The sequence below is a fragment of the Ursus americanus genome, chromosome 9, assembly GCF_024610735.1.
Source record: "Ursus americanus isolate L20-20 chromosome 9, mUrsAme1.1.p, whole genome shotgun sequence".
NCBI classification, from domain to species: Eukaryota; Metazoa; Chordata; class Mammalia; order Carnivora; family Ursidae; genus Ursus; species Ursus americanus.
In genome coordinates, this window is record NC_142135.1 from 37,541,692 (window position 1) to 37,552,032 (window position 10,341).

General features: G+C 48.1%; 1 protein-coding gene across 2 annotated transcripts in view; it reads right to left on the minus strand.

Moving 5' to 3' along the window:
* MATN2 (matrilin 2) overlaps positions 1 to 9,319 on the minus strand; it is a 126,995-nt gene extending 117,676 nt beyond the window's left edge. For both annotated transcript variants that reach the window (XM_045805891.2, XM_045805890.2), the window contains exon 1: positions 9,086 to 9,319. The gene's annotated coding sequence lies outside the window, so the exon portion shown is untranslated. The remainder of the gene's footprint in view (positions 1 to 9,085) is intronic.
* Positions 9,320 to 10,341: the final 1,022 nt, after the last annotated feature.

The following is a 10,341-nucleotide window of genomic DNA, read 5'->3' on the forward strand; positions in this document are numbered from 1 at the left end:
AAATATTAAAAAAAAAAAAAAAAAAAAAGACTATCCTGCCTTGCAAAACTTCATGGAGAAGGCAATGTCCTGAGACTGGGTTTAAATTTATTTTCCCATTTTCTACACATACAATGAGTGTCACTGTAATTTATTCATCTATACAAATTAGGGGGAGAGGAGGGAAGATTTAAGGAGGAACAACATTTGAGTAACATCACATGCATGTAAAATCTTTTCTAAGTCCTTATCTCGTGCTTGGCAATTTCACCCAACTGACTTCATTTAATCCTCATGCCTATCTGGCAGAAATCAGAGTGATTACTTCTGCTTTTCAGAGAGGAGGAAACAGAAGCTCAGAGAGGCTCAGTAACTTGATCAAGGTCAAACAGCTAAAGTTAAGTAGGGAAGTAGGGATTCAAACCCAGGGTAAGCAGGCCAATTTACCAATTCCTTGATTAGGAGAAAACTCAATTAGCTGCAAGTGAAACCCTCTGATGACAATTCGTGAAAGGGCATAGCTGTCTTGCTGTCAGACGCAGGAACAGGGCAGGGCCAGGGCAAAGATCATTTCCCAAAACATAAAAAAAAAAAAAAAAAAACTCGGTAATTAGTGAATTGTTTGTTCAGCAAATTGCTTTCAGGAATTGACCTGGAGGTAAACCCAGGCTGTCAACCTTCAAAGTCTACAGTTCTTCACACTTGCTGTATAGAGCTAACTCACTTTTCCCTATGCATTCAAATTATATTAAAAATAGCAAATGTTTGCACAGCACTTACTATGTGCCAGGCACTGGACCAAAGGCTTTAAACGTATTAAGCCGTTTAATTCTAACAGTAACTCAGAGACGGAGGTAATTTACCTAAGGTCATGCGGCTGATAAAGTGGTGAAACTCCAGAGTGCACTGGCTCATTACTGATAACTACTGCCCCCAACTTTCTAAATAAATTAAACTCTTCACTAATTAGGTTGGCCCCTTTTCATAGCTTTAACTATGAGATTCCTTCTGAGAAAAGGAAGAACACTTAGAATATTTTGCCTCTTTCTCTGGTCTTAAACCTACTGTTTACTTTCAAGCTTCCTGGGTATTTATCACATTTTATACGACTTTCTAAGTGTGCTATGTCATTTATATGTGATTTATTATATTACTGCTTTCTGCTTCCTCCAAACTGAGAAAATACCAAGTCCCTCTTTATTTATTTCAAAATGTATACAACATGTTCTCTAGGCTCACTTCCAACCTGACATATTTGCATTTAAATCCAAACATTTGGAACATGATGTGGTGGTGATCATTATTTTCAAAAAACAGTATCATTCCATGTGGTTGGGTTTCCTGATGATTTCAAGAAGTGTTTGTGTTTTTGGGTCACCATCACTAACCAAAAGGCACTAAAGATAGGGGAACGGTAGGGAGTGAAAAATAAACAGAACTTGGGGCACCTGACTGGCTCGGTCAGTAGAGCATAAGACTCTTGATCTCAGGGTGGTGAGTTCGAGCCCCATGTTGGGCATGGAGTTTACTTAAAAAAACAAAAAAAACAAAAAACAGGACCAGGCACTTCTAGGTGTCTAACGCTGAGCAGGTTACTCTTATCCTCTCTGTGCCTCTCCGTCTCCTCATCTTTAAAGTGGGGATAAGAAATAGACCTGGTTGTTGTATGGATTAAATCAGTCCATTTACATAAAGCACTTAGAACAGTGAATGGCACACAGTAAGTGCTCAGTAAGCTACTTATTATTCTTATCATTATGCAATCAAACCAATTAATACAGAGTACACATTGCTCATTCTGTCATAGTGAGCCATTTCACACACAAGAAATTAACATTTATGCTTATTTATGACCAGTACAATACAACAATGACATACAAATATATAACTTAAAAATACATGCTAGTATCTGAAAGTATTTAAAACTTACCTTTTACAAAATGCAATGGCATGGCCAAGTCACAAGCTGGTAGAAAAGATCTGCACAACAATTCTGATCTGTTATTTATATCTGACCATATAAACTCTTATAAACGCAATAAGAAGACAAACAACCCATCTGAAAATATGTGAAATACTCGAACAGTCACACCGGCAAAGAAGATATTCGGGTGACAATCATATGAAGAGATGTTCAACATTCTAAGTCATTAGAAAAATGCAGATTAAAATCACAGTAAGATTCCATGACAAATCCACTAGAAAAACTAAAATTAAAAAGATGGATATAACCAAGTATTGGCGAAGATGTGAAGAAACTGAAACCCTAACACATTGCTGGTAAGAATGCAAAATGGTGCAACCGCTCTGCAAAACAAATTGCCAGTTTCTCATAAAATTCACCGTACGCTTGCCAACTGACACGGCACGGGTGACCAAATGTCGTGGTTTACCCAGAACTATCCACGTTTTAGCACTGACAGTCCTGCATCCTGGAAACTCCGCAGTCCTAGACTGAGATGTTTCACCTTGCTACCAGCAACCTCAATCCTTGGAATTGACACAAAAGGTATGAAAACGCATCCACACAAAGACTTATATTCAGATGCTCAGAGAAGCTTTATCTATAAAAGCTAAAAACAGGATACAACCCAAAGGTCCACACGTGGAAGAAGGGATAAACTACGGTGCATCCACACAATGGGATACGACTCGGCAGTTAAACGTAGAATCTTAACATAATTACGCTGAGCGAAAGCAGCCAGACACAAAAGATTATATACAGAACGATTCCATTTATGTGACATTCGATAAACAGCAACGCTATACGACAGAGAGCAGATCCGTGGTTTCAGGGCCTGGGTGTGAGAAAAGAAGATCGGCTACAGAGGGACACACGGGAAATTTGGGAGGCGACAGAAATGTTACATGGAGATTACATGGCTGTATGCATTTGTCAGAACTCATCAAATTGTCCCCCAAAAATGATGAATTTTATTGGTATGTAAGTTACACTTCAAAAAAAAGCTGTTTAAAAGAAACTAAAGGAACGGAGGAAAGAATATGGTATGCATGCCAACTTAAAACCGGTATGACAATATTAATATAGGCAAGATAGACTTTTTAAAAAAATGCCATGGCAGTGAGACAAGAGAAAAAAGGTCAGTGCATGGAGCCCATATTATTAGTGTTGCTCAGCTGGGCCCTTATCGCTGCCAGCATTGGAAGAACGGGAGCCAGTTGTAGCTGGGAAATACATTGATGCTTGGGAAACCGTTCCTTTCATGTGTGGGCACAGAAGGATGTTGTGCTGGCAAACAGAGGTTAATTCACTCTGAACAGATTCCATAGCATTTAGGGGCACGGAAAGAATATTTTTTAAAAAATACAACAGCTTTGGCTTTAGTTTTTAACAATTCTTCTCCTCTCCATGGGACAATGAGTCTTTTCATTTAGCTCTAGCAAGGGGGTGGGGGAACAGGGAGAGGAGACTGCTCTGACCCTCTCAGCCTTGGGTTCTTCTAAGTATCCCCATTCCGAGTAAATTGTCAGGCGAGCAGAATCGCACCAGAGCCAACAGGATGTGCTGTGGGCCTTGAGAGGAGAGGCCTGGCCCTGTTCGAACACACTGCGTGACCTAAGTTAGGTGACTTCTCTCTCTGGTTTGAATTACTCAGCTGTAAAATGAGAGGCGTGGCCTGAGAACAGCGTTTCTCAGCCTAAACCCGGCCACAGGCCAGCACAACCCTGCGAGCCTAAAGAAGGTTGGACACGACTTTCTAGAAGATGGTAAACTCTGCCTCTGGACAGGAAGAGAAAGGGGGTTGGCCATTACTATTTTTTAAGCGTCTACTCTGTGCCAGGCAGTGACCTGGGCATTTTGTATCTTATCATCTCGTTGGCTCCTACAATCCTTCTGTGAGGTGGAGGAGCTCCCAATTTTATGAATGGGACACTAAGATTCACAGAGGGGAAGACACTCTCCGAGGGCAGAGAACTAACTTAGTGGCAAAGCCAAACTTCGATCTCCACCATCTCCGGGGCCCGAGGAACTCAGATTCTTGTCATAGCCCGTGCCTCCCTCCACGCTGGTCCCTTGGCCTGGGAGCCCTACATCAACCAAAATTGCATTCATTCCGCAGGGCTCAGCTCATTGTGTTACCCACTCTCTAAAATGTTCTCCAATTTTCCCAATAAGGATTGATGGCTCTGTACACCCCAAACAATGGGTTTGTTGTCTGCTCTAGCCCTTGGTTTCTTTTCCTTGCTACCAGATCTGTCTCCCTGCCTCGTCTGTGAGCTGTTCCTTGGGACCATGCCTTGTCATTGCTGTAGCAACCATGTGCTGGGGGCGACTTTTACACATAATTTTTTGAAAAGAGACTAATGTTGAATAAACACACTTATTGACCAAAAAAGATCAATAAATGTTGGATCACACTGGCCCTAGTTCTGCAGCTGATAACCACCAAGTCCCAGCTCATGTCTTTCTCTACATAGACTATTTGCCTAAATACATGTGACCCCAATGGCTATTTCCTATGAGGGGAGGACGCCCTCCCTCAAATTTCTTGGCCAAGTTAAATATATAATTTTAGAAGGATATAGATGAAATATCTAATATCTAGTCATAGTAACTAATGTATCAACTTAGACACAAATGCATATTCAAAACAATTTAGATTACAAAATAATATATCACTTTAGAAATAAGGCTTTTCTCATTACAAATGTTCCATAGAACAATGTTTTCTCATTTCATAAAGCAATGTTTTCCAATGCTTGCCTTTCATACATCACTATTTTGTCAACAGTAAGGATACATTTTGAATCTTCTAACCTCTCCACTTGTGTCTGTGTTGTCGGAGACACAGCACTTTCCAGAACCATATAGGATGCTATCACTGGAGGTTTTATCTCAGGCCAGCAGCTGCCCCTTCTGTAACATGAGGACAGTATGTCTCTGCAACTTACTCACTCATCGTGTTGTTCTTTAAAGGATTGTATCCAGCATCATCCAATCCTTGCAGTTGGGAAATTGTGCCCTCAAGAATAATTACAAATCTGAGTTGGTTTTTTTTATTGTTTTGGTATGTATCTATATGTATCCAAAGCTCGCACATTGATTGAAAACATTTTGAACTAGTGTGTCGTCCCCCAAACAGCACTTTGTTCAAAATATTTGCTAGACTCCCTGTAGTTTGAGAGACTTCGCAAGGACTAAATATAGGGCGATTTCCTCTTTTCTAAGGAATAATTTTTTGGGGGAAAAAATCTTCCACTCATATTTTGGTATATATGGTCATCCCTTCCATATCTTTTTTTCCCTTCCATGCACTCAAGCACCAAGTCCTGCCTTTTTTTTTCTCAGTGATGTCACTCATGTCTTCTTCCCTTTCCATCCACACCCAGGTCACAGTCCTAGACCTTATTCCCATCAGAGAGACCACTGGCAGTTATCCCCCAATATCTTCCTTCCTCTCCTTCCTTGGTAATTCCCCCACTTTTTAACTGGACGTGTGATGGGCTAGAATAAAGACCATGGCTCCCAATCCTCCCTTGTTGCGGGTGTGACTACATGCTGGCCCGTGGATGGCAGTGGTCATGGTATGTACAATTTCTGAAAAGTGTCCTAAAGGAGGGAAGGAGGAATTGACCTTGCTTTTTGCCTTCCCACTGGCTTGAATGAGAACATCCTGGCTGGATACCCAGCAGTCGTTTTGAACCATGACCCACGATAGAAATGGAAGCCACACTGTATGGTAAAGCAAGGCACAGGAGTGCAGGTCCCTGACCCCACCTCCAGGCTTCTAGAAGGCAAGACAGAAATAAACTCTTTAAGCTACTGTTATTTCCATTTTTTCTGTAAGCTGGAATTGAACATTAGTCCTAATTAATAGACAGTTTCCGAGTCTCTCCTATTGAATCCATCCAGCACCAGTGCTGAATTCAATCTTTCCAACACACTATCATGCTTATCATGTTCCTGCCGGTGACTTCCAACTTCCACATGCCAACGGGATAAAATCTAGATTCCCTAGTTTAGCACTCAAAGCCCTGTCATCTGGCCCTACGTTATAATGCTGACCTCAACAACTCCCCCCACTACCCCACCAACACACACACACACACACACACACACACACACACACTCACACACTCTCTCTCTCTCTCTCTCTCTCATTAACCCTTCAGTCCCATAATCTCATACCATGTCTCTTACTTTCTGCTGGTTGGATTGAATTTGTACCAACTGACACGTGGGTAGGTGGTCACTCCCTTTCAAAATGAGCTGTGATTGGAAACAACCCAAACGATCCTTAACAGTAGAAGAGATACACTGCGGTAAAGTCACACGTGAGATATTATATAGCAAGAGGAGAGAATGCATTAACATCATACATTTACAAACATAATATTGAACAAAATAAAATTCAAAATGGACAAAACTAATCTTCTATCACAGGAATCAGGACAGTGGTTACACTCAGGTGTCTGGGCGCAGAAGGAGGCATGAGGGGGGTTCGGGGTGCCACCGAAAATGTTCTACTGATTCATCAGAATGCTGGCTACACATTCACGAAAAATAATCCTGCTGTATCCCTGCTTTGTGCCTTCCGAGTCCCATAATAGGGCCCTCAACACTCCGCCCAGCCACCAACCCAACACACACACAAATACACACATACACAAACACACACACGGGGCTGAGACGGGAAGCCGGGTCCTTCAGGTGCCAAGATCGGTGTGTGCTCCGGGTGTGCCCCCCTGCCACCTCTCTCCACTGACATCGTCACTACCACCAATTTCTGACAACGGCTCAAGCCTCTGGAATCCAGCCCAGCCCTGCCTTCCTCTCTGAGTCCCCTTCAGAGTCCTGCCAGGTAAGGCAGCGATGGCCGTCTCCCAAGCCACATGGCAGGGTTCAAAGATGACCTCACAGTCTGGAGCTCCAAGTGGCAACTGGTCCCTTGGAAGGGCCTCTCTGGCACTGTTTACTAGCAACAGTGACGACATGCTCCCCTCTCCCTGGCGCTTCAGGCTCCCTCTTACCATAACCCTCCTGAGCTATTCTCCCATGCGTGTGAGACGGGGCAGCCCTCCTGAGCTTCCCTAAGGACCAGGAGTCCCAGGAAAGGGTTCTCTTGAACACGGTACTGCAGACCAGAGGGCAGGGGGTCCCGGGGAAAGTGCTAGAGACTCTCTGACCCACTTGACTGTCTTAAACTCCACCACTCACCCCTGAGTCTTAGCATGTCCTCTGTCACGGCCTGCCCGGCTTCACGCCCAACACCTGGTGCCCGCCAGCGCTGACACCCGTCACACCCTGTGGCCTGCTTGTCCTGAGACCTGAGCCTGTCTCTACCCCTTTCTCCAGCCACACCCCTGCCTTACTCCTTGCCTTCTTTTAGGCACCAGTCAGAGCTGTTTCGAGGAAAATTGTGGGATTTCCTTGGAGAACCTCCAAAGACCCTCTTATTTGTTTTCTATCTTTCAAGGAGCAATCATCTATTTCCTTTTCTTTAGATCTTGGGCCTCATTACAACTACCTCTTGCTGAACAGAGATACCTGGCATTTGCTGGTAAGAATTTAGGGCACGACAATCATCGGAGGGTATCTCCGAGGTGAACTCTGCTATGGCGTCTCCAGTGAGTGAACTCAGGCCACAGTGGCTCCAGTGTGCCTGCGTCTGGATGCTAGGAGCAAGGAACCCTGGAGCCCTGGTTTACAAAAAAGAGTCCTGGCCACTGGGAGGCCGGAGGCTGATTGCTACTGGCAGGAATGAAAGTATGGACCGGTAGTGAAGAGCCACAGATCTCCCCATTCTCAAGGGGATTCTAAGGGACCAAGCTTCAAGGGCTAAGAGGAAACTTTCCAGTCCATAAACCCATTTTGGTATCTTGGCATGGTTTTATGAAGCTGTCCCTCAGAAAGCAGGCAGGGAGAGCTATGCAGGAGTGGCCTCCTGAACGGAAAACCCCAGTTAACTACATGTGGATTGGCTGCCACCTTCACGGCTCTGTGGAGAGGCTACCTTCCTGAGTTGGGGAGAAGGTGACTGCTCACAGGAACTCCTCGCTTTCTTTGGAAAGACAGGTAATGGAACTCACCACTTAGCTTTAGGATGTGCCTCGAACTGTTCTAAGGACTTTAATCCTCACAGCCCTGTAGGTATTATCATCCCCATCAGACGGATGAGGAAACTGAGGCATAGAGTAGTTGGGTAACTCCAAGGTTACCAACCTGGGAGCTTCACAGCCAAGGTTTGGACCTAGGCAGGCTAATTCCGGACTCCATGCCTCTACCACCAGCCCCTACAGCCTCCCCTGCCCTGGAAGGCCCATTCAATGCACCGGAGGCACATGCATTCTGCTCACTGATGTATGACAATTGGGAGCTTGGTCATTTGGCTTAGTTTCAGGGTGGGGGCCTGTTCCCCAGGAGCTACCTTCCTGTGTGCGTCCACTCCTGGAGACCTTAACGACAGAGGGGCCCCCATTTTTCTGTCTCCTCCCCAAACTGTCCTGGGGCGGGGGGGGGTTCCAGCAACTACCACAAAATGCCCTCCCCTTTCTCTCCCTTCTCCACAATGGAGAGACACCAGAGGGAGGACCAAGCACAAAATCCAGATGACACGGCATTAAAACACCGGCCGACCGAGGGGAGGACTCCGACTCGATCTGGCCTGCCAGTAGGACGGGAATCACGCGGGATGCAGGCTCAACAAGTCTCCCTCAGCCGGGGCCGCGGCAGCCCAGGTCCGGAGTCCCCGCGGCGGGGCACAGCGCCCCCACGGGGCATTGCGGACGGGCGGCCGCGCCGTGCGCCTCGGGCAGGGAGCGCGCCCCGTTCGCCGGCCGGGGTGGCCCGACTCCTCCCCGCCCGGGGGTCCGGGCAGCGCCGTCCTCCGCTCGCGCCAGCCCAGCGGGGTCGGGAGCGACGGGCCCCCGGGCCGGAGGGGGCGCCTGGCCGGAGGGGCCGCGCGGAGCCGCAGGGGCCGGGGCGAGGCGGGCGCGCAGGCCTGGGGGCAGTTCCCGCGTGCGCCCGTCCGCCCGAGCTCTGCGGGTCTGTCTGTCGGTCCGTCAGGCGGTCGGTCGGTCTGTCCGCGCCTCGGGACAGCGGGGCCGCGCAGAGAGCCCCGGCGAAAGCGCGCCCCGCGCTCACCTGCAGCCGCTGCCGCGGGCGCCTGGGCAGCGAGACGGGCGCAGCTACCCGGGTCTCCGTCGTCGGCCTCCTCGCGGCTCGGGGAGGCGCGGTTCTGCTCGGGAGTCGCTCGTGGGAGCCGCGGAAGAAACCCGAGCCGCGGCCGCTGTCTCCTCCTTCGCCGCTTCCTCCAAGTCCCATCCCAGAGCGCTCCCCTCGCTCGCTGGCTGCCTGCGAGGCTCGGGGCCAGCGCGGGAGGGCGGCGGGGAGGCGGCGCCGCGGCGAGGGTGGGGAGCGGGCCGGGCGGAAGGAGGGGTGTCGTCTTTGGGGATGGGGCCCGCGCGGAGCGGGAGCGGCCCCACCCTGCGGGCAGCCCCGGAGCTGGGCACCCTGGTCGTGCGCCCCGCCTGCTGCCACCCTGCTCCGCTCGGTCCCTCCGCCTGCCCAGGTGGGATTCGGACTCCAGGGGTCCGGACCGCAGACTCCAAACAACAGAGGCTTTGGGGGATGTGGCGGGGGGTGGGGCGGGGGAGAGCATCTCCTGAGGGAAGGGAGGCAAGGCAGGGGTACTCTATCCTGAACTTGGGGTCATGATCTGCAGGAGGCATCCATTGATGATGGGGATGAAGAAGAAGTGGTGAGAATTGGGATAATTGTGACAAGTGCCAGGACCTGTCTTGGCTGTGCCCAGAACACCCCACCAGTGCCAGTTTATATTAACAGAGCGTCCACTGGCCGGGGACCAGACCAGGCCCTGGGGTGGGGAGGGGAGTAAGGATGCCAGGACAGACAGGAAACAAAGCTCCTACTCTGAAGGAGCAGAGAAAGTCTAGTTCAGACAAGACTTTTGAAATTATGGGCGAAAATATTTGCAACTTTGTGAGGTGGGAGAACACGACTTTAGAGGCCCCGGCAGAACTTTGGAGGGATGCAGATGACAGGATTGGGCAGTGGCAGGGAGAGGGCCTCTTGCCACTCCACCATGCCACTCCTGACCAGCACGGGTGAGTGGGCAATGTACACCAGGCCAGCACTTCTCCTAATAATGGCTCCAAAATTCTATCCCCAAACCACTAACCCAACACACCCAGGTCAGGTTTTAACAAGCTACAGGGGAGAGGCAGCAGAACTAATGAGTTTCAAAACCTTTGGAGGTGCCAGAGTCTGATCATTTAAGGGCTCTTGGCTGCCTTTACTCCTAACCATCACTCTTATTTTATGATCAAGTCGGTTTCTGGAATATAAATGAACACCACGTATAAAAATCAATTCCTCAG